A 25944-nucleotide genomic window follows, 5' to 3' on the forward strand; every position below is an offset into this window, starting at 1 on the left:
AGGATCAATGCATACGAGAAAATACAAGATGCAACCATCCAAGTAAGACATCATGTACAATAATTCCTAGCATCTTGTTTGCTTTTCTTGCCACAGCCACACACCAGGGAGAGGATTTCAACATAGTGTCTACAATGACACCCAGATATTTTTCTTGGGTGCTGACTCCTAAGGTGAACCCTAGTATCAGGTAACTATGATTTGGATTATTCTTCTCAATATGCATCACTTTGCATTTGTCCATTTTGATGTCCAGTCATCCAGATTCCTAAAATCTTCTTGCAGTTTTTCACAGCCCTCGTGTTTTGACAGCTTTGCATAGTTTTGCATCATCATCTGTAAATGTAATCACCTCACTTGTCATTCCAATTTCCAGATCATTATAAATATGTTAAATAGCACTAGTTCCAGAACAGATCCCTGTGGCTTACAACTCCATCTAAGCACTCCAATATTCACCTTTCTCCATTAAAGAAAAATGGCCATTTAACCCTACCCTCTATTTTCTATCCGATAACCAATTCATAATCCACAACTGAACATTGTCTCCTATCCTATGACTTTAGTTTTCTCAGGAGTCTCTCATGAGGAACTTTGTCAAAAGTTTTCTGAAAATCTAGATACACTGCATCAACCGGCTCACCTTTATCCATGTGTTTTGTTTTTTATCTTTATTGTGAGTCAGTATAGTAAGTTCATAACACACCAACATCATGAACCAGCAATATAGTAAAGTACAAAAATCAATCTGCTTCCACAGTATACAGTTTCAGGGAGCAATTCACATCCCACTTTTTCAATGTAAAAGAAAAAGAAACCATGAACAATCACCCCCCTTCCCAAACGGTCAAAACCCTAACCCCTTCCTCCACCACCCCTTAGGCAACCAACCTTTTAGAGAAGTTTACGGATTCAACACTGTGCTGCGCTGTCGGGGAGTGAGCTTGCTCCAATAAGGTAAACATACAATATTTCCAGTGCTGTAATGTAGGGGCACAAGCTTCCTTTCATCTATATAAAATGCTGAGGGAAATCAGAAAGATGCTTAACAATGCATTCTTAATCATATTGGCATCTAGAGTGCTTCTTAGATCCAGACTCCATTCTAAGGCCAGATTGCTGTATGAGATTTCAGGTAATAATTCACCAAAATAGGTACAATAGTGATTTAATATCTATCTAATAGAATCTATCTAATATTTAATATCTATTTAATAGAAATCTAATATCCCTAGTACTCAGGACACAGCAAAGTGATAGTACAGAAACATATAATTGAAATATTTAGCATGACCAGAGGGCCCAAGCCCCCACCCCCCCCCGTAACTTGCACTCTCCCAACACACAGCAAACAGCACATAAACCTTGATTGCCTACCCCCCAACACTCCCCAAATCCCCATCCATTCCTTTAACACAGCCCCAAGCAGAACCCATTGTAGAGAGGAATCACTACTAGGATGCATAACGAGCAGCACAGTGTGGGGGAAGGAGCAGCCACATCTTCCACCTACACCACACCAGATCCTTTCTTTGGAGGGAAGCCCCACCTACCTTCCTCATCAGGAATACCTCCAGTTCTTCTGCCCTTTAAAGGGCCTGGATCGGCCAAACAATAGCAGCAGCTGAGCCAGCATGGTGTGGGAGAAAGAGCAGCCACATCATCCCCCCACACCTTACCGGATCCTTTCTTCAGCAGGAAGCCCCGTCCACCTCCCTCATCAGGAAGGCCTTCAGCTCTTTAAAGGGCCACCAAGCAGGTTGGTCCCCCCGAATGGCCCTTTGAATGGACTAAGCAGAACACTATGCCCAAACACTAGAACCTCCACAACCCACAGAACTGGCAACAGGGGTATGTTTTTTTTCCTTTGTCTGCTTTTGCTTAGGGTGGAACAGATAAAACGGTTCCACAAAAAGCTAAGAAATCTCTGCCAGTGTTTAATTCACTCTGCCACTCTCAGTCTTTCCAGCCTATAACAAAAGTAAACACCTTCTGTTTAAAAATTAAGATGACCATTGCCGTTAGTATGTTAAGAAGTGTTTGCTGTGCTGATTAAAAGTGTCTGATCTCACCCAACAGTATTATTATAGGTATGCTAAAGTGTTTTGATAAGGAACACGCTAACTTAAAGAGCTTTGACCCTACCCTGAATGTATTGTTATAGAAATAGCTCTGAAGTAGGTATCAGTGTTTTGTTTAAAGTGCTCGGATATAACCAAGCTATATTATTGCGGATATAGCTGGTAAAGCTATAAGTATATCACACTGAAGATACAGACCTATGGATCCATAGCTCAAACTTTGCTGCTATAGTCTTATATCTTTACACTGCCTTATGTTAATACCAATGTTGGGATTTCTACTCTCCTATTTCTCAGCAACAACTCTTCTTATCAGCATGTACTCCTCCATCCCAGTCATCATAAGTCAGGGCAGATATTACCTCCCCCACAGAAAATCCTTAGCACGCAGACCACACTACCTCAGCTCTATTCCCAACCCTCACCCCACCCCTACACACACCTGCACCAAAAAGCCTCAAAATTGCCCTTGCAAAAGCGAGATCTGTAAACAACATAGATGTCATCTTAACTGACCTCCTCACAAACAATTAGGACGTCTTCCTAATTACCAAAACCTGACTCAAAGACTTCCTAATTACCAAAACCTGACTCTAGGTATGCTTTGCCCACCAGGATACCAAGATCTAGCCTGCTAATGCACCGACACTAAAGGAAGAGGTGTAGCCGCTAACATTAAATCCAACCTCAACCCAAGATTAATAGACACCATCACACTAAACGCACTAGAATGCCTCATCTTCTCAGAGGGCTGTGTTCATATACCACCCCCATGCAACATTCCCCTTTTTGTCCCTGTTCCTATGCTCCCATCCATGTCCACCATCTCCCCTCTTTTTGTATATCTTCCTGTGTCCAGCTTCTCCCCTCTCTTACTCCCTTACTATTGTGGCATTTCCCTTACACCAATGTGTTTATCACTCTCTCTCTTTCCTCCTTCCCTCCGCTATGTTCAATATTTCACTCACTCTTCCTTCATCCCCTTGGTTCAGTTTTTCTTTTTCCCTTTCCTTCACTCTCTTCCTCCCTGCAGGTACTGCCCCTCTCTTCCTTCTCTCTAGCCCCCTTCCCGTGGGTCCAATACCTCTATCCCCTTCCTTCAGCGCCCAGGTGTGGGTCTGGCAACTCTCCCTTCCCTCCAGCTCCACTCCACCCAATGGCTTTTTACAACTTCCCCTTCAGGTTTGTACTCGTTTGTTACGTTTTTGAGTTACTACCACAAGTCTTTTTAGTTTGAGCCATGACCATGATATTATAATATGGCTTTACATATCTTCATCATACTGATATTTCCACTGTATCACATGGATATATTAATGTGATATTTGGATATCATAACACAGACACTGATTAAATATTTTTCACAACATAAATATTTTTGATCCATATGCTTTTCAATATAAACTTTGTATATATTGACATGATATATATTATATGACTACCATTTAATGAATGTTTGATTTGTTTTGCCTGTTTTCATTTGACATATACAGTATTCATTTGTCAACAGTATTTAGGCTTTCATATGACATTTTGCCAAAGTTTCATGGCCGTAAACAAGGGAAATTTCAATCATTTTTCTATGGCTTTTCAAAATTTCACATTATTATACATTCCTAACTATAATTTTCACTTTGTTAACTATTATTGTTATTTACTACATTCTTATATTGCATTTTGCCACAAAGATTCATGGTTACAAACATAGGACACTAATCATTTTCACACTCTCATTTTCATTTCAGCTCAGCCCCTGATAACGTGACATCTTGATGTCAAGACCTTGTGATTCTACAATGTTTTTTGAGCATAGTTTCTTTTGCCTTTTGCAGTTTTCCTTCTCTTTTTTGTTTTGTTTTTTTTATGCACTTTGGGCTCCTTTTAGTAAGCTGCATTAGGGCTTTAACAAGCGGAATAGCGTGTGCTACATTGCCCCGAACGCTAGACCTTAACGCCAGCATTGAGCTGGCATTACCGTATTTTCTCGCATATAACGCGCGCGTTATATGTGGTTTTTACGTACCGCGCATACCCTCGCACGTTATACGCGTGAGCGCATTGTACAATTTTTTTTTTTACATAGTTCCCCCCCCCCCCGACGTCCGATTCACCCCCTGCAGGACCGCTCGTACCCCCACCCCGAAGGACCGCTCGCACGCACCCCCACCCCGAAGGACCGCTCGCACGCACTCCCACCCGCACCCGCACCCCCACAGCCTCCCGACCCCCCCCCATCATGTAGAAGCTCCTACCGGTGTCCTGCTGCTTCCTCTTGGCGGTCCCGACACCCGACACGATCGGGGCAAGAGGGAGCTCAAGCCCTCTTGCCCCAGCCAACCGCGGCACACCCGACACGATCGGGGCAAGAGGGAGCTCAAGCCCTCTTGCCCCAGCCAACCGCGGCACCCCCGACACGATCAGGGCAAGAGGGAGCTCAAGCCCTCTTGCCCCCCCGACTCCCCGAGACGATCGGGACAAAAGGGAGCCCAAGCCCTCTTGCCCCGCCGACTCCCCAACTCACCGACAATATCGGGCCAGGAGGGAGCCCAAGTCCTCCTGGCCCTGGCGATCCCCCCCCCCGCTAGTTGTTCGGGCCAGGAGGGAGCTCAAACACTCCTGGCCACGGCGACCCCCTACCCCCACCCCGCACTACATTACGGGCAGGAGGGATCCCAGGCCCTCCTGCTCTCGACGCAAACCCCCCTCCCCCCAACGACCGCCCCCCAAGAACCTCCGACCGCCCCCTCCCCCCAGCCGACCCGTGACCCCCCTGGCCGACCCCCACCCCCCTTCCCCGTACCTTTGTGTAGTTGGCCGAACAGACGGGAGTCAAACTCACCTGTCCGGCAGGCAGCCAACGACGGAATGAGGCCGGATTGGCCCATCCGTCCCAAAGCTCCGCCTACTGGTGGGGCCTAAGGCGCCTGGGCCAATCAGAATAGGCCTTAGGTCCCACCTGGGGGCGGGGCCTGAGGCACATGGGCCCAACCAGACCATGTGCCCAAGGCCCCACCCCCAGGAGGGACCTAAGGCTCCCGGGCCTATTCTTATTGGCCCAGGCGCCTTAGGCCCCACCAGTAGGCGGAGCTTTGGGACGGATGGGCCAATCCGGCCTCATTCCGTCGTTGGCTGCCTGCCAGACAGGCGGGTTTGGCTCCCGTCTGACCGGCCAACTACACAAAGGTACGGGGAAGGGGGATGGGGATGTCGTGGGGGTCGGCCAGAGGGGTCGCGGGTCGGCTGGGGGGGGCGGTCGGAGGTTCTTGGGGGGGCGGTCGTTGGGAGGGGGGTTTGCGTCGAGGGCAGGAGGGCCTGGGATCCCTCCTGCCAGTAATGTAGTGCGGGGTGGGGGTAGGGGGTCGCGTGGCCAGGAGGGTTTGGCCTCCCTCCTGGCCCGAACAACTAGCGGGGGGGGGGGGGGTCGCCAGGGCCAGGAGGACTTGGGCTCCCTCCTGGCCCGATATTGTCGGGGAGTTGGGGAGCCGGCGGGGCAAGAGGGCTTGGGCTCCCTTTTGCCCCAATCGTGTCGGGGAGTCGGGGGGGCAAGAGGGCTTGAGCTCCCTCTTGCCCCGATCGTGTCGGGGGTGCCGTGGTTGGCTGGGGCAAGAGGGCTTGAGCTCCCTCTTACCCCGATCGTGTCGGGGGTGCCGCGGTTGGCTGGGGCAAGAGGGCTTGAGCTCCCTCTTGCCCCGATCATGTCGGGAAGTCGGGACCGCCAAGAGGAAGCAGCAGGACACCGGTAGGAGCTTCTACATGATGGGGGGGGGGTCGGGAGCCTGTAGGGGTGCGAGCGGTCCTTCAAGGTGGGGGTGCGGGTGGGAGTGCGTGCGAGCGGTCCTTCGGGGTGAGGGTGCGTGCGAGTTGTCCTTCGCGGTGGGGGTGCGAGCGGTCCTGCGGGGGGGGGGGTGAATCGGACGTCGGGGGGGCATCAGGCTTTCAGGGTGGGGACAGGACTTCAAGGGGGAGAGGAGAGTCGGGGCGGGCGAAAGGAGAGTCGGGCGGCGATGGGAGAGTCGGGCAGCATGCGCGGTATACGGGTGTGCGCGGTATATAAAAATTTCTGTACATAGATTTGTGGTTTTCGCGCGCTATACCCGTGTGCGCGTTTTACACGGGTGCGCGTTATCTACGTGAAAATACGGTAGTTCTAGTCGCGTAGCGCATGGTGATTTCTTGCGTGCGCTAAAAACGCTAGCGCACCTTAGTTAAAGGAGCCCTTTAGTTTTTTTTGCTTTTTTGATATTTGTTTACTTTCTTGTTTCATTACCTTGTTGATATTTTTATCCATGACAAATCTTTTTGTATTGTGACATCATGATGTTACGAACACACAGTATACGAACTTTTTTTGAGAGTCACTCTGCCTTCCCCAGCAGCAGCATTCTGTAACTTTGGATGTTACAGTTGTGGTGTTCTTTTGAGTAAGTTTGTTCCCTTTCTTTTTCTTTTTTGTGTCATAATGCTAGTGATTACTTGACATTTTTTCAACATGAGATTTCTTTTTGTTTTTCAACCTCCTTTTTTTTATACCATCACTCTGTTGCCAATGATTTTTCAGTGTTCTCCTACTTAGTGCCCTTTATCAGTTTTGTTTTTCTATATTTTTTCTGTTATCTTTTGTCTCCCCAGCACTGACCTTTTTTTTTAACTGGTATTGTGATATAGTTTATTGTTTCTATATGGCATTTTGTCACAGTTTTATGGCTGTAAACAAAGGAAATTTAAATTAATTTATTTATTCATATATTTATACGTTCCTAATTAATTTTGTTATTTTGTCAATTACACTTTTATATTGAATTTTACCAAAATCATGGATATGGACAAAAGAAACTTTAATCGTTTATCCATGGTCTTTCTGAGCTTTTTACACTCTTATTTTTGTTTTTATTTTAGTAAAGTCTTTGAAACTGTGATGTCTTGACATCATGATCTCATGATTTTACAACGTTGTTTGAGTATTGTTTCTTTTGCTTTTTCCAGTATTCTCCCTCTTTTCTGTTTTTTGTTTCTTATGCCCATTGATTTTTTTCCTATTTTACTTTCTTAGGGCTCATTTTTCGAAGCTGTATTAGCAGCTTTATCGCATGCACATTTTTAGCGCGCGCTAACCCCCTCGCTAGCCTAAAAACTACTGCCTGCTCAAGAGGAAGCAGTAGCGGCTAGCGCAGCCGGCAAATTAGTGCACACTATTTATTACACACGTTAAACCGCTAACGCGGTTTCATAAAAGGAGCCCTTAGTTTTGATCTTTGTCCCCGAAGAATTTTAGATATCGTGATGTCAAGATTCATCATATTATGACCCAACAACTTACTAACTTTGTTTTATAGTAACTCTATTTATATAATGACTCTATTTAAATAGCCTTTCCCAATGGCAGTATTTTCTATCTTTGGTTGTCACTATTGTTAGACATCTTTTAAAATACTCAAGTTTTTTATTCTCCCTTTTTACACCATTGTTTCATTGCCATTCTGCTTTTTGCAGTGATGTCTTATTCAGTGCATTGAATTAATTTTTTTTTTCTGTCATTCTTTGTTTTCCCAGCATTGCCATCTTTTACTGTTTTATCGGTACTTCATTTGTTGACTAGACATTGTATTTTTGGGCATTGACTCATTTTATGAAACATTGTCTAACTACCTGGTATAGTATTTTTTGTATCCTATGCTATGTTATTTCATGATTTTTAATGGGTTTTATTATGTATTTATTTTGTTTTTAATATAGTTATGTATGTTTTAGGACTCCTGATGCAGGCACATTTGCTGAAACATTGCCGGTGTTGAGTCCAATGAATGTTTAGATGATCCCTTTATATGCTATATTGGTTGCCATTAAAGTGTTGTTCGTTTAAAGACTTGGCTCACTTTGCTCTTTCTTTTGGACTCCTTGGGATTTGTGCAGAGTAGACTTTTTCCATTGTTTGGTGGTTTTTCTTATATACTACATTTTGGCTACAACTCTGCAACACTGACTTTTGTAATTACTGTGTTCTGGTAAGTTTTTTCGTAGATTTTAGTAACTAGCTAGCTGTCCCATTTATTTTATTAAATGAAAACCAATGTACCAAGTCTAAATAATCCAAGGATAAACAAAAAGGTAGACTAGTAAAACTTAAGGTTTAAGATACCAAAAGTATTTGTGTACTCTCAGATACCCGTCTCTTAGATCAATGAAGTTTTCACTAAGGTTGTATATACGGGTTCAGATATCAATCATTGAGTACCAAAATTGCAAATAATATTGTGAAGTGCTATAAAGTGCTGTAAAGTGCTAAATGAACTCAAAATAAACATGAAAGTAAATCTGTTGCACTTATCTTAATGCACCCAATACACCCTACGGGACCCGTTTCACCCGAATTGGGCTTCTTCAGGGGTCAAATTTCTGAAAATAAATACATAAATGAAAAAAGATATTAGATATTTCTTAAACCTTTAAGAATAAAACTTTTAAGAATAAAACATGTGAGCGTGCCTACATTGATAAAGTCTTAAAATGTGAAAGAATAAACCTACTTGTGTTGTCTCGAGTTTACAAGACAAAAAAATGGCGCTTTAGCATCGAAGACGCCGACGCATGCGCTGTTATAAGCTGTCTAATTACTCTATGCGCATGCGTGAAAGATACCGTATGAATAAAATTTTCTTTGAAAATATGCGTGTCAGTGATTATCTTAGTTAAGAAATTCAATAAAATACTCTCCAATCTATATTGTTGTTGAGACCCTTAGGTGACATGGTTTGTAGTCTGTAAATCCACCTAATTTCTTTTTGAGCAAGTCGTTTTCTTCTATCTCCCCCTCTGATGTTGCTTTCCTCTTTGTCAATACAAAAATATTTAAGATCCTGAAATTTATGTTTTGCAGTAGAGCAATGTTCTACGAGAGGAGCTGTCATCTTATTGTGTTTTATGTTGGATTTATGTTCAATGATGCGTGTTTTAAAACATCTGGTCGTCATACCCACATATATTTTTTTGCACGGGCAGAGAATGATATATATAACAAAATCAGATGAGCAGGTCAAAAATTTTTTAATTGAATATGTTTTTCCGTCTAGCGGGTTGGTGAAAGAATTTTGTGTAATGGTTGAAGCGCAAATACTGCAACGGCCACATTTATGAAAACCGTTGGGTAAAAGATTTCTATGAGAAACCTCTGCATTGGTATCCCTGGTTGACGAAAATAATTCTTTGAGATTGCGTTCTCTAGAAAACGCCATTCTTAACTCAGTGTTTTCAAAAATTTTATTTGATTGAACTATTTTCCAATTGTTTTTCAAGATTTGAGCTAAAGTGCTACCATCGTTAGAATATTTGAGCACACAGGTCATGATCTCTTCTTCAGGGTCATTGATTTTATTTTGTTTTTCTTCCATTAACCACTCTCTGTGGACGAATTTAGCTCTCTTCTTTGATTGATGTAATATGTTCTTGGGGTAACCCCTATCTTTTAATTTACTGAGAAATTTTTTAGAATGTATCTTGTAATCATTCTGTTTTGTGCAATTTCTTTTAATACGTAGGAGTTGTGAAAACGGTAAGTTCTTCTTGAGACTATAAGGATGACAGCTATTAAAGTTTAAAAAGGTATTTCTGTCTGTAGGTTTGGAATATAAATCAAATTCAAAATTATTAGGAGTTTGTGTTATCTTTAAGTCCAGAAACTCGATTGACTGAGTAGAAAACTTTATTGTGAATTTTAAATGATCATCACAACTATTTAACCAATCAAAAAAAATCAAAAAAAGTGTTTAGATCTTCAGTAGGTCCTGTCCACAACATCAAGACGTCATCTATGTATCTGAACCATTTGAAAATATATGGTGCAAAAGGAGAATTTTCAATCCATGCTTTCTCGAACTCACACATATAAAGATTAGCTACCGAGGGAGCAAACACTGCTCCCATTGCTACTCCCGATTTTTGTTGGTAAAATTCTTTGTTGTACGTAAAGAAATTTTCTTTCATAGCAATGTGTGCTAAATTGAGAATAAAGTTGGTAGGAATAAAATGTGGCTGGACTCTTTTCTCCAACGTTGCCTTGATGACATCGAGAGCTTCACTTTGGGGAATTGAAGTATATAAAGATATGACATCTAGAGAAACCAACGTAAAAGGAAAGTTGTGTTTGGAGATACTTTCTAGTTTCTTCATGATGTCTTTGGAATCCTTTATATAAGAATCTGATTTAATGACTTCATGTTTTAAAAATTCATCTGTGAAGCTAGAAAGAGGCTCTAGAAGTGATCCTCGGGCTGACATGATAGGACGTCCTGGGGGATTTTCTGAATTTTTATGTAATTTAGGTACTGTATAGAAAATAGGAACCATCGGGTTAGGAGGATTCAAAAATCTATAATCTTTTTGTGTCAAAAAACCTTGTAAAAGGCCTTGATTGGTTAACTGTTGTATTTTTCTTTGTAATCTTTTAGTTGGATCAAATCGTAAACGTTCATAAATTAGAGGATCCTGTAACTGTTGTAAAATCTCTGCATGGTACTTGCTTTGATCTTGGACTACGACTGCTCCTCCTTTGTCAGCTGTAGAAATAACAACAGACCGATCTTGAGACAAAGAGTGTAGAGCCTTCCTTTCTTCTGTAGTCAAATTATTAAAACTATATAGATGTTTATTATTTTCTTGCCAATTTGTTACATCTTTGATTACACACTGTTTGAATGCATGTAAGACAGGATCAAGAGGAGTAGGGGGACACCATACGCTTTTAGGTGATAAAATCGACCGATCGTAAGTGGCTGGTACTCCGCTGAAAAAAACTTTAAGATGTAATTTTCTTATAAGTTTTTCTAAATCAATATTAAACTGTACTTCATTAAATCTTGTAGAAGGTACAAAGGATAAACCCAAAGACAGTACCTTAGTTTCTGTAGGAGTCAACGGTCTTCTTGAGATGTTAACTACCACTGATTGCGATTTGTTTGAGACCGGGTATTTGGTCTTTGGCGTTGGATCCCTCTTCCTCTGATTCTTCCTCTTTTTGAATTTTGACCTCTGTGTAAAAAACGTGCAGACTGATTACCGCTAGAGGATGAAGATGAAGAAAAGGACGAAATGTCTGAGCTCCCTGCTCCCTGATACGTTGTACCATCTGTTTCGATATTGTTCATCCAGGGGTAAATTTTGTGATGGATGTAATCATTTTCATCACGTTTAAATTTGCGAAGTTTGCCTTTTTTCAAACTTTCTCTAAAGGCCTCCATTTCCTCATTTAATTTTTTAAAACTGTTTGTGAAATCTTGGTCTGAATTAGTAGTTTTTAATGCAGTAATATTTTTATCTAATTCCGTTTTGTTAATGTTAATTTCTTTTAAACTGTTCTCGATAATCAAAAGCATCAAGTCCAAAGCACACTTGTTGAGGATCTTATTCCAAGTGTCTAAAAAGGACGTGTCAGTTTTGAAAATCTGTGGAGCCTTTAGGATTCTCAATCCTCTGGGAATGCGTTCTTTTTTGCAGTATTCAATCAACATGTCACTGTTGACTTCCATACTGATGATGGATTTAAATAATTTTTGAACATCAAACCATGCTGGAGATTGGGGGTCTACCAGAGAAGGTAAATCAAATTGAGTAGGCACATCAATGAGTTTTCCTGCTCGGTCTGAGGTAAAACTAAAGACAGACTTCCATCCTTCCAAAGACATTGTTCGCTAAGTGCAAAACTAAATGAAAACCAATGTACCAAGTCTAAATAATCCAAGGATAAACAAAAAGGTAGACTAGTAAAACTTAAGGTTTAAGATACCAAAAGTATTTGTGTACTCTCAGATACCCGTCTCTTAGATCAATGAAGTTTTCACTAAGGTTGTATATACGGGTTCAGATATCAATCATTGAGTACCAAAATTGCAAATAATATTGTGAAGTGCTATAAAGTGCTGTAAAGTGCTAAATGAACTCAAAATAAACATGAAAGTAAATCTGTTGCACTTATCTTAATGCACCCAATACACCCTACGGGACCCGTTTCACCCGAATTGGGCTTCTTCAGGGGTCAAATTTCTGAAAATAAATACATAAATGAAAAAAGATATTAGATATTTCTTAAACCTTTAAGAATAAAACTTTTAAGAATAAAACATGTGAGCGTGCCTACATTGATAAAGTCTTAAAATGTGTAAGAATAAACCTACTTGTGTTGTCTCGAGTTTACAAGACAAAAAATGGCGCTTTAGCATCGAAGACGCCGACGCATGCGCTGTTATAAGCTGTCTAATTACTCTATGCGCATGCGTGAAAGATACCGTATGAATAAAATTTTCTTTGAAAATATGCGTGTCAGTGATTATCTTAGTTAAGAAATTCAATAAAATACTCTCCAATCTATATTGTTGTTGAGACCCTTAGGTGACATGGTTTGTAGTCTGTAAATCCACCTAATTTCTTTTTGAGCAAGTCGTTTTCTTCTATCTCCCCCTCTGATGTTGCTTTCCTCTTTGTCAATACAAAAATATTTAAGATCCTGAAATTTATGTTTTGCAGTAGAGCAATGTTCTACGAGAGGAGCTGTCATCTTATTGTGTTTTATGTTGGATTTATGTTCAATGATGCGTGTTTTAAAACATCTGGTCGTCATACCCACATATATTTTTTTGCACGGGCAGAGAATGATATATATAACAAAATCAGATGAGCAGGTCAAAAATTTTTTAATTGAATATGTTTTTCCGTCTAGCGGGTTGGTGAAAGAATTTTGTGTAATGGTTGAAGCGCAAATACTGCAACGGCCACATTTATGAAAACCGTTGGGTAAAAGATTTCTATGAGAAACCTCTGCATTGGTATCCCTGGTTGACGAAAATAATTCTTTGAGATTGCGTTCTCTAGAACATATTACATCAATCAAAGAAGAGAGCTAAATTCGTCCACAGAGAGTGGTTAATGGAAGAAAAACAAAATAAAATCAATGACCCTGAAGAAGAGATCATGACCTGTGTGCTCAAATATTCTAACGATGGTAGCACTTTAGCTCAAATCTTGAAAAACAATTGGAAAATAGTTCAATCAAATAAAATTTTTGAAAACACTGAGTTAAGAATGGCGTTTTCTAGAGAACGCAATCTCAAAGAATTATTTTCGTCAACCAGGGATACCAATGCAGAGGTTTCTCATAGAAATCTTTTACCCAACGGTTTTCATAAATGTGGCCGTTGCAGTATTTGCGCTTCAACCATTACACAAAATTCTTTCACCAACCCGCTAGACGGAAAAACATATTCAATTAAAAAATTTTTGACCTGCTCATCTGATTTTGTTATATATATCATTCTCTGCCCGTGCAAAAAAATATATGTGGGTATGACGACCAGATGTTTTAAAACACGCATCATTGAACATAAATCCAACATAAAACACAATAAGATGACAGCTCCTCTCGTAGAACATTGCTCTACTGCAAAACATAAATTTCAGGATCTTAAATATTTTTGTATTGACAAAGAGGAAAGCAACATCAGAGGGGGAGATAGAAGAAAACGACTTGCTCAAAAAGAAATTAGGTGGATTTACAGACTACAAACCATGTCACCTAAGGGTCTCAACAACAATATAGATTGGAGAGTATTTTATTGAATTTCTTAACTAAGATAATCACTGACACGCATATTTTCAAAGAAAATTTTATTCATACGGTATCTTTCACGCATGCGCATAGAGTAATTAGACAGCTTATAACAGCGCATGCGTCGGCGTCTTCGATGCTAAAGCGCCATTTTTTGTCTTGTAAACTCGAGACAACACAAGTAGGTTTATTCTTACACATTTTAAGACTTTATCAATGTAGGCACGCTCACATGTTTTATTCTTAAAAGTTTTATTCTTAAAGGTTTAAGAAATATCTAATATCTTTTTTCATTTATGTATTTATTTTCAGAAATTTGACCCCTGAAGAAGCCCAATTCGGGTGAAACGGGTCCCGTAGGGTGTATTGGGTGCATTAAGATAAGTGCAACAGATTTACTTTCATGTTTATTTTGAGTTCATTTAGCACTTTACAGCACTTTATAGCACTTCACAATATTATTTGCAATTTTGGTACTCAATGATTGATATCTGAACCCGTATATACAACCTTAGTGAAAACTTCATTGATCTAAGAGACGGGTATCTGAGAGTACACAAATACTTTTGGTATCTTAAACCTTAAGTTTTACTAGTCTACCTTTTTGTTTATCCTTGGATTATTTAGACTTGGTACATTGGTTTTCATTTAGTTTTGCACTTAGCGAACAATGTCTTTGGAAGGATGGAAGTCTGTCTTTAGTTTTACCTCAGACCGAGCAGGAAAACTCATTGATGTGCCTACTCAATTTGATTTACCTTCTCTGGTAGACCCCCAATCTCCAGCATGGTTTGATGTTCAAAAATTATTTAAATCCATCATCAGTATGGAAGTCAACAGTGACATGTTGATTGAATACTGCAAAAAAGAACGCATTCCCAGAGGATTGAGAATCCTAAAGGCTCCACAGATTTTCAAAACTGACACGTCCTTTTTAGACACTTGGAATAAGATCCTCAACAAGTGTGCTTTGGACTTGATGCTTTTGATTATCGAGAACAGTTTAAAAGAAATTAACATTAACAAAACGGAATTAGATAAAAATATTACTGCATTAAAAACTACTAATTCAGACCAAGATTTCACAAACAGTTTTAAAAAATTAAATGAGGAAATGGAGGCCTTTAGAGAAAGTTTGAAAAAAGGCAAACTTCGCAAATTTAAACGTGATGAAAATGATTACATCCATCACAAAATTTACCCCTGGATGAACAATATCGAAACAGATGGTACAACGTATCAGGGAGCAGGGAGCTCAGACATTTCGTCCTTTTCTTCATCTTCATCCTCTAGCGGTAATCAGTCTGCACGTTTTTTACACAGAGGTCAAAATTCAAAAAGAGGAAGAATCAGAGGAAGAGGGATCCAACGCCAAAGACCAAATACCCGGTCTCAAACAAATCGCAATCAGTGGTAGTTAACATCTCAAGAAGACCGTTGACTCCTACAGAAACTAAGGTACTGTCTTTGGGTTTATCCTTTGTACCTTCTACAAGATTTAATGAAGTACAGTTTAATATTGATTTAGAAAAACTTATAAGAAAATTACATCTTAAAGTTTTTTTCAGCGGAGTACCAGCCACTTACGATCGGTCGATTTTATCACCTAAAAGCGTATGGTGTCCCCCTACTCCTCTTGATCCTGTCTTACATGCATTCAAACAGTGTGTAATCAAAGATGTAACAAATTGGCAAGAAAATAATAAACATCTATATAGTTTTAATAATTTGACTACAGAAGAAAGGAAGGCTCTACACTCTTTGTCTCAAGATCGGTCTGTTGTTATTTCTACAGCTGACAAAGGAGGAGCAGTCGTAGTCCAAGATCAAAGCAAGTACCATGCAGAGATTTTACAACAGTTACAGGATCCTCTAATTTATGAACGTTTACGATTTGATCCAACTAAAAGATTACAAAGAAAAATACAACAGTTAACCAATCAAGGCCTTTTACAAGGTTTTTTGACACAAAAAGATTATAGATTTTTGAATCCTCCTAACCCGATGGTTCCTATTTTCTATACAGTACCTAAATTACATAAAAATTCAGAAAATCCCCCAGGACGTCCTATCATGTCAGCCCGAGGATCACTTCTAGAGCCTCTTTCTAGCTTCACAGATGAATTTTTAAAACATGAAGTCATTAAATCAGATTCTTATATAAAGGATTCCAAAGACATCATGAAGAAACTAGAAAGTATCTCCAAACACAACTTTCCTTTTACGTTGGTTTCTCTAGATGTCATATCTTTATATACTTCAATTCCCCAAAGTGAAGCTCTCGATGTCATCAAGGCAACGTTGGAGAAAAGAGTCCAGCCACATTTTATTCCTACCAACTTTATTCTCAATTTAGCACACATTGCTATGAAAGAAAATTTCTTTACGTACAACAAAGAATTTTACCAACAAAAATCGGGAGTAGCAATGGGAGCAGTGTTTGCTCCCTCGGTAGCTAATCTTTATATGTGTGAGTTCGAGAAAGCATGGATTGAAAATTCTCCTTTTGCACCATATATTTTCAAATGGTTCAGATACATAGATGACGTCTTGATGTTGTGGACAGGACCTACTGAAGATCTAAACACTTTTTTTGATTGGTTAAATAGTTGTGATGATCATTTAAAATTCACAATAAAGTTTTCTACTCAGTCAATCGAGTTTCTGGACTTAAAGATAACACAAACTCCTAATAATTTTGAATTTGATTTATATTCCAAACCTACAGACAGAAATACCTTTTTAAACTTTAATAGCTGTCATCCTTATAGTCTCAAGAAGAACTTACCGTTTTCACAACTCCTACGTATTAAAAGAAATTGCACAAAACAGAATGATTACAAGATACATTCTAAAAAATTTCTCAGTAAATTAAAAGATAGGGGTTACCCCAAGAACATATTACATCAATCAAAGAAGAGAGCTAAATTCGTCCACAGAGAGTGGTTAATGGAAGAAAAACAAAATAAAATCAATGACCCTGAAGAAGAGATCATGACCTGTGTGCTCAAATATTCTAACGATGGTAGCACTTTAGCTCAAATCTTGAAAAACAATTGGAAAATAGTTCAATCAAATAAAATTTTTGAAAACACTGAGTTAAGAATGGCGTTTTCTAGAGAACGCAATCTCAAAGAATTATTTTCGTCAACCAGGGATACCAATGCAGAGGTTTCTCATAGAAATCTTTTACCCAACGGTTTTCATAAATGTGGCCGTTGCAGTATTTGCGCTTCAACCATTACACAAAATTCTTTCACCAACCCGCTAGACGGAAAAACATATTCAATTAAAAAATTTTTGACCTGCTCATCTGATTTTGTTATATATATCATTCTCTGCCCGTGCAAAAAAATATATGTGGGTATGACGACCAGATGTTTTAAAACACGCATCATTGAACATAAATCCAACATAAAACACAATAAGATGACAGCTCCTCTCGTAGAACATTGCTCTACTGCAAAACATAAATTTCAGGATCTTAAATATTTTTGTATTGACAAAGAGGAAAGCAACATCAGAGGGGGAGATAGAAGAAAACGACTTGCTCAAAAAGAAAATTAGGTGGATTTACAGACTACAAACCATGTCACCTAAGGGTCTCAACAACAATATAGATTGGAGAGTATTTTATTGAATTTCTTAACTAAGATAATCACTGACACGCATATTTTCAAAGAAAATTTTATTCATACGGTATCTTTCACGCATGCGCATAGAGTAATTAGACAGCTTATAACAGCGCATGCGTCGGCGTCTTCGATGCTAAAGCGCCATTTTTTGTCTTGTAAACTCGAGACAACACAAGTAGGTTTATTCTTACACATTTTAAGACTTTATCAATGTAGGCACGCTCACATGTTTTATTCTTAAAAGTTTTATTCTTAAAGGTTTAAGAAATATCTAATATCTTTTTTCATTTATGTATTTATTTTCAGAAATTTGACCCCTGAAGAAGCCCAATTCGGGTGAAACGGGTCCCGTAGGGTGTATTGGGTGCATTAAGATAAGTGCAACAGATTTACTTTCATGTTTATTTTGAGTTCATTTAGCACTTTACAGCACTTTATAGCACTTCACAATATTATTTGCAATTTTGGTACTCAATGATTGATATCTGAACCCGTATATACAACCTTAGTGAAAACTTCATTGATCTAAGAGACGGGTATCTGAGAGTACACAAATACTTTTGGTATCTTAAACCTTAAGTTTTACTAGTCTACCTTTTTGTTTATCCATTTATTTTATTGTCATTTTCCTAATGCAAACTTTCTGAAAGGTCTTGAAACAATTAAAATTCTTTGAATGCAATTTATTTATTCACTCAGCATGGTTTATAATCAGACAGCGATGTAGCCATACTTTTTTAAGCGGGTCTTTTTGCATTATCAATCTTTTACACACAGGCATACCATATTGTGTGCTCAGACTCTCGTCTAGATTGATATTTATACATAAATTTACTAGGAGCATTTTTGCCTGACTTGCAATCTGTTGTCTCTGCAAGGTTTTGAGGGAGGTCATTAATGACTTCTTTACTTATTTGAAAAGGTCTCAATATTTTTACACATTTATACTTTGAGTTCTTCTGAATTTTTTTTTGCATTGAGAAGTTGACTTATATTTGTTTTATTTGTGATCTGGCTCATATATTTAAATTGAAATGTCATTCTTATATGTCCATACATTCTCTAATATATATATATTTTTTAATATTCAAATAAATATTTTTTATATACAAACAAAAGAGTTCTGTACTTAATATTGTTTTTTCCAAAATGACATCAAGGTTGTTCTGCTCTATCTTAAATGTAAGTCTGTTATTGATCCATTTCTTTTTAATATACAATGTGTTTTTGTACTAAAACTTAATACTTTATTGCTATATAAAGGTTTTAGTGATGCAATGTTTTGTGACACAATGTCTTTTTATTTACTATTTCATCATTTATATTATGCTTTGTATATCAGTACATTTAAAATTTTGAATTTTTAACAGTTTTTTATGGTTCTTACAGTATTTCTGTATAGTGATCAAGTTATGTGGTATATCCCTGTTTTCTATTTATTTATATGCTTCTTAAACTGTTTCCCATACTTTTATTTGGGTTTATTCATAGTCTTGGGACTCCTTTTACAAAGGTGTATTAGGGCCTTAACACGCGGAATAGCGCGCGCTAGCCGCTACCGCCTCCTCTTGAGCAGGCAGTAGTTTTTCAGGTAGTGCGCTCTAATCCGGTGTGTGAGCTAAAAACGCTAGCGCACCTTTGTAAAAGGAGCCCTTAGTTTTTCTATCAAATTTGCATGGTCCCACATATCTCTGTGTTACTACTGTACAAAACTGGTTCCACTTCTTTCTTATCTAGCATACTTTTACAGTCTCCTAATATCTCACCACACATCTTTAAATTATTAAGATGGGTTTATACTTCGTTTCATAACACTACTTTCATCATTTCTTTTGCGTTCATTTTAGATTCGGTGGCTGTCTCCTTTATTTAATTAATATTTATTTAATTTGTATTTTGAGACCTTACTCGTGGTTTTTGTTTACTTTTGAGAACATCTGAGGAAGGCATACTGCCAAAACACGAACCATATTGGGTCCTTCTTTGATGTTTTTTTTTCTTGTGTTGAAAGCAGTTAGGTTTATGGGTTTAAAAAAGGATTTGATAATTTCCTAAAAGAAAAAGTCCATAAGTCATTATTAAGATAGATTTGGGAAAATCCACAGCTTACGTCTAGGATAAACAACATAAAATCTGTTTTTATTAAAGTATTGATGATTTTACTGTGAGCATTTTTTGTGTGTCCTTCCTTTGGTCATCCAGGTACTTTTTATCTTTATCCTCTTTTCTTGTTTGTATTCTTATTTTGTGGATTTTACCTACCCCTCAATGTGCCCATCTGGCTTCAGGTTCCCCCCTTCCTTGATGGATTGGTTGGGTGGCAGGTACCATGGGATTATGGCTTGTCGCTTTTGGGGGATCAGAGGGAGCTTCTTCAAGGGGGATTTGTTTTTCCACATAGGAAGTTTCTCTACACTGCACTGGGTAGAGCTGACCCTGCATCCTTTCACCAGTGGCTACAGATGATGAAGGAGGTTGCTGCTTTTGAAATTCAAACTTATCAGTCTGCTTTATCTAGCGACAAATGATTCTATGTGTCCTTGTGGTGGGTGTTTCAGGCGGCAGCTGAGGCAGCTGTCTCTGCTGCCATGCTGCGACTCTGCCTTGCTGGGCTCCTAGGTTTTAATACCGTTTGCCTATTCTCAAGCTAATATGGTTGGTGTGTGCATATGGTATCTCAGGGGTATGTTTGGTGTGGGTGGTATGGTATGATTTGCTGGATGCTGTCTGCTGGAATGGTTGGGGGGTGCGCGTGGGGATTTGGGTTCACTATTTATAAAAGGTTATTGCAGCCCTGGTTAGTTCTTCAGGAGGTTGACTTCCTTGTGTTCTCTTTATGGCAGATTGTTGATGTACCCTTTTTTCCTGTGGGTCATGTATATGCTGATAATTTTCAACTGCTGATTCAATGCTGTATTTTTTTTCCCTTCTTGGATTGTTTGTATTATTTTTGGATTCCCTTGCAATACGATTCATGTTTTTTCGTTTCTGTATTGGCTGCTTTATCAATAAAAATTATTTTTTTTTAAAAAGAAAAAGCAAAGCTAAACGTGAGACCCATCTGATTATGTCTCACAGAATCACAACTCACCTACAAAATCCTGAGTGGAGTAGAACAGGTACAAGTGGATCGATTTTTTTACTGTGTCAAAAATTACAAAGACTAGGGGACACTCGAAACTGCAGGAAAATACTTTTAAAATCAATAGGAGGAAATATTTTTTCACTCAGAGAATAGTTAAGTCCATCTCCATTCCAAAGCAGGCTAGAGAATTAAAATGGCTGTCTTCTCCAGAACAGGAAAGCGTGCCTAAAAGCTGCCCTGCAGGGCCTCAGAAGAGCCTGCCATCTCCCCATGCAAAGCTGAACGAGAGACCCATCTGATTCTGTCTCAAAGAATCACAACTCACCTTGGAAGGGGAAGGACTAGATTTTTTTTAAAATGCTTACAATAGCACCAGGACTTCCTCCACAATCACCACTGTGCTAGTAAACTCCCCAATTCCACAAAAGGCTGCTGCAGCATAACTGCTCTCCTCCATATTAGTGAGCTTTATTTTTTACCGTGAGGAGGGAGAAGGAAGTGGCAGGAGCTGGGGGAATTTAATGCTCTCTATCTCTTCCTACTGGTAGATAGTCATAATCCATGTGTGTCTGGATTTATCTGCTGTTGACAAGTGTACAATTTCTTTCCTACAGAGCCTTGATATTGAATCCTAGTCCTCAAGAACCATCAAGAAGTCAGGTTTTCAGGATATCCCTAATGAATATGCATGAGTGTGAAAGAGATTTGCATATTCATTATTTCCCCTGTATTCAAATCTCTATTATGTATATTTATTAGGGATATCCTGAAAAACTTGACCTGTTGATGGCCCAAGGACTGGAACTGAATACCAAGACTATACAGCAAGGGTTCTCATCCCACTCTATAGGGAACAGAACACTAGTCAAGTTTTCAGGATACATGCAGAGATAGATTTATATGCAATGGAGGCCGCACATGCAAACTTCTCTCATGCATATTCATTGTGGATAAACTGAAAAACAGACTGGCTTGGTGTGCCCCAAGAGCTGAACTGAGAACTCCTGATAAAGGATGTTTGCTCAAGTTTGTTTTTAATAAAAAGACTAATATTGATTTCCTCATGAAGTTTAGGAATTATGGAATTTAGGGAGCTAAATACGTCATTTTTTTAATTAAGAGGCAATGCATTAACAAGTATAACGATTGCATTATTGCAGATCGACCTTAAGAAAAGCACAAGTTCTAAAAAGATTGCTAGAGAATGCACCTATTGTGTTTTGCACTAGTCTTTATTCTGGTACAGCCAATCATGAATTAGATACTAAAAGAATGAACAAAAAAATTATTTTTAAAAACACAAGCTATTCACAATAGACAAATGTTTAAATAATATAGGCCCCCCCTTTTATCAAGCTGTGCTAAGGTTTTTTGGTTGCTACGGTAAAAACTTCAACGCTCAGAAATTCTATGAGCATCAGAGCTTTTACTGCAGTGGCCTGCAATAAAAAAAACCCTAACACAGCTTTATAAGCAATATCCTTAAACAATATTATCCCTTTTATCCGAGGAAAAGATAAATGACTCAGACATAAAATGTGTTGCTCTTGTTAAAGTGTCATCGAGTTGGTGTTGACCCTCTGGATATCATTAAAAAAAAATCTAGGTTCATTGTTCATTAATATGAACAAAAGTTCACAACAAAACAGGAAAACAAGAAACAACATTTTTTGGAATATAATATTTAAAAAATAACATTACAATCTCTATTTTAGGAAAATTCAATTAATTTTTATCAAATTAACTGAGGACCAAGTTCCATTTATTCACACTGAAACTTGAGTTAAAAATAGTTCTCTCACCTTCTGGTAGTCTGCAGATTCTGCCTCCTTTCCCCTACAATGAAATAAAAAGTTTTGTTGAAATTACATTGATGGCATGAATCGAATTCTATAAGTCATGTTCTGTATATTTTCCCCACTTGTTACAATTTCTTAGTTGACACCATTGTCTAATTCAATATGATTTACTTGGTTGGGGGAAACACTGTTAGTAGACCCACCTTGAATAAAATTAGCTTTGATGTTTAAAAAAAGCTACCCTTGGAAGAATTCCTCACAAAAATGTTTGAAAAATATTGTATAAAATATTTTAAAATTCTGCAAAATTCTATATAACTTTCATATTTTTGTGCAGAACTTCCACAATACCCCCTGCAGCAGGAGAGATGCCCAGTGACCCCCCCAAGCAATGGGAGAGATGCCCATTTTATCCCGCTGCCACACAACACCACCTCCCTGCAGCGGGAGAGATGGCCACTCTCTCCCGCTGCCAAGCGAACTTCCCCCCCCCACAGCGGGAGAGATGCCTATTCACTCCCGCTGCATCACAACACCCCTCCATGACTCCGACCCCTCTCCCCTATACCTTTAATTAGATGGCTGACCGGAGGGATGCCCACTCCATCCGGCCAGCATCCTGAGATGCACTGGGGAGGGGCCTGGGGCTCTGACTGGCTCAAGTTGTTTAAGGCCTCTGCCATAGGATACACCGGAAAGGGGCCTAAGGTTCTGATTGGCCCAGACACCCCATGGAGGTGCCAATCAGAACCTTAGGCCCCTTCCCTGTGCATCTCAGAATGCACTGGGGAGGGGAAAGTCCATTTTAGAAGAGGCGGGACAGCTGGCCAGACAGAGTAGGCATTACTCTGGTCAGCCATCTAATTAAAGGTACGGGGGAGAGGTGTCAGAGGCTGGTGGTGGGGGATGGGGGGGTTGTGTGGCAGCGGGAGAGAATGGGCAGGTACCACGGGATTATGGCTGGACCAATTGCTGATTTTTTCGCCAAAAGCCAACACCGTTCTTAGAAAATGGCTCAGCGATTTTAAAAAATCCACCGGAATGCTCATTTCAATGTTGAAGAGCCCATTTGCATGGCAGTGTTGGAAACTGCTAGAAACCGCACTAAAAACAGAGATAAGCCATTTTGATAATCCGCCCCTAAAATGCATGCAGGCTAAACCGTCGGAAAACAGTTTAGTGACGGCATTAAAGTTTTGAAAATCTGGGCCTCAGGCTTGGAGATAAAGGGCACCGAGATAAAAAACTAAATGCATTGCCTTACAATTTTAAAGCAATAGCATAAGTCAAAAAAAAATTTGTAGAGAACCAGCACAAGTAAAAATGAGAATTTTGAACACAATGCCATTTGTTTAGAATTATGGTGCAACAGAACCCACTGTCTGAGTTAGGGCAGAATTCTCAAAATTTATCATGCTTTTAACGATGGTCACTAAACTGGTTCCAGCTGGTTTAGCGTGCCAGTATTTTACAGGCCAATCAGAATGGATCATCGTGGTCTTTTCCAAGCTTCCTAACAGTCTCTGACTCTGCCATGCAAATGTAGTACAACGAGGTCATTAATATTAAAATGGTAGTAAAATGGGCTCATTAATATTTAAAGGAGCACTCTGGAGGATTCTCTATCAATCATTACTGGGTGATTCCCTAAACTCGCTGTGCCACATTTCCAGGCAAAATTATCCAGGAGGGTCTGAGCTATCATAGCCTTACTTTCCAGTCAGTGCTTGAGAGCTCATTGGCTCAGGCACTGACAGGAAAGTAAGACTTGACAGCTCAGACCCACTCAACCCCCCACATCTTTTAAATTCAAGGACAACAGAAGGGATGCCCACTCTCTCCTGACGCCGGGGTCCCCTGCCCCCTCCCACCTTTATAACAAACGCTGGCCGATGGGATGCCTACTCCCTCTGGCAGGCAGGCTTGCCTCTTCAAAATGGCAGGCCTTCCCCTTCTTGGTGCATCCTTGGATGCACCAAGGAGGGGCCTAAGGCTCTGATTGGCCCAGGCACCTAAGGCCTCTCATAGGAGGGGCCTTAGGTGTCTGGGCCAATCAGGGCCTTAGGCTCCTTCCCGGTGCATCCTGGAATGTGCTGGGGAGGAGCCTAAGGTTCTGATTGGCACAAGCACCTAAGGCAGGGGTGTCCAAAATGCGGCCTAAGGGCTGCATGCGGCTCCGTGAAGTATTTTGTGCAGCCCCGGTCAAGAGCAATGCAGTGTTTTCCTCTGCTGCCCCAGGGTATTTACCGTCTTGCCGGCTCCCTCCTCTGTCTTGCTGCAGCGTTTGTGTGGCCCCAGAAACATTTTTTTCAGCCAATGCAGCCCAGGGAAGCCAAAAGGTTGGACACCCCTGACCTAAGACCTCTCCCATAGGAGGGGCCTTGGGCACCTAGGCCAATCAGAGCCTTATGGCCCTCCCTGGTGCATCCCAGGATGCACCAGGAAGGGGAAGACCTGCCATTTTGAAGAGGCGGGCCTGCCGGCTGGAGGGAATAAACATCACTGCAGCCAGCCTTTGTCATAAAGGTATGGAGGGGGAAGTGGGGTTATCAGGGCAGGAGACCCTGGTGGTGGGAGGGAATGGGCATCCCTCCTGCCGTCCTTGAATTTAAAGATGTAGGGGTGTGTGGGACCCCAGTGGCAGGAAGGAGTGGGCATCCTTCCTGCAGTTCATTAATTTAAAGGTGCAGGGGGGGGGAGAGGGGCTGGGCATCCTTCTTGCCATCATTGAATTTATAGGTGTGGGGGTTTCAGAGGGAGGGTGGTTCAGGGATTCCGGCGGCAGGAGGGAGTAGACATCCCTCCTGCCAATCTTGTACAGGATGTTGGAGGGGACGGGACATTTCCCTCTGCTACTCTCCCTGCCGGTTAATCAGATGAGGCAGCAGGACTCAGGGATATCCACGGCTCAGTTGATCAGGGAAGGGAGAGCAGCTTTGACAGAAGGGAGGAGCTGCGCTTAGTGATTGCTCTTCTGAGCAAATGCCAAGCAGTTCCTCCCACTCTTTACCGGCGATTCAATGCATCAATAGCATGCATATAATTTGCATGCTAATATGCTGAGAATGGCCTGTAAAATAAAAACTGCTCCCACTATGACCACTACACTGGCTCGCTGGATTTTACCGGTAAGTTTTGAGAATCTGGCTCTTAAGTCTCTAGAAATTGTTGGGTCTCTTGATTGAGCTGTACATCTTTACTACTGCCTCATTTTCTTTAACACACATCTTTCTCACTGTTTCTTTTTTTATTCCCTTTTGCATTGGCCATTGTCTTTTCTTATTTTAAGCCAGTCTTCCAGCCCCATTCATACTTCTGTTTCATCCTCTACTTATTCTCAGGCTCAGTGTGTCCCACTCATCATTTTCCACTGTTGACCCTTTTTTCACCGTCTCCTCTGTACTGTTTCAATCTTCCCTTTCAGTTGTCTCAGCACCACACACATGTAGGTACAAATTCACACTCATACCTGCTTCTAAAGGACGGCAGATCAATAATTTAATTGGCAAACAGAGAAAAAAAGTTGAGTAGAACAAGTCAGCTCAGTTCAAGTCAAACTTCAGTTGGGTCAAATTAAACAGCACAAGTAAAATAAGTCAACAGAACTAGCCTCATGGTTGGGCTGTGGAACACACTTCAACATGAGTTTTGTTCACAGAGTCATAGCTAAGCAATTTGTACACACAAGCTGGCAGACTGTTAAAATATGACCTGATCCCTTTGGTCTGTACAGTTTTGACCTTTAGTCTCTTCT

The 25944-nt window shown here is 40.1% G+C and overlaps 1 protein-coding gene across 21 annotated transcripts in view; it reads right to left on the bottom strand.

The window, feature by feature from the left end:
• Positions 1–25944, bottom strand: part of BRDT (bromodomain testis associated) — a 244221-nt gene that overhangs the window by 184520 nt on the left and 33757 nt on the right. For 18 of the 21 annotated variants that reach the window (XR_004536616.1, XR_004536631.1, XR_004536626.1 and 15 more), the window contains exon 2: positions 22194–22227. The gene's annotated coding sequence lies outside the window, so the exon portion shown is untranslated. Of the gene's footprint in view, positions 1–891; positions 1024–22193; positions 22228–25944 lie in introns of all 21 variants that reach the window. The other 3 variants (XR_004536629.1, XR_004536630.1, XR_004536628.1) reach the window with 1 other exon arrangement.

Source organism: Geotrypetes seraphini, chromosome 12 (assembly GCF_902459505.1).
Source record: "Geotrypetes seraphini chromosome 12, aGeoSer1.1, whole genome shotgun sequence".
Classification (NCBI taxonomy): domain Eukaryota; kingdom Metazoa; phylum Chordata; class Amphibia; order Gymnophiona; family Dermophiidae; genus Geotrypetes; species Geotrypetes seraphini.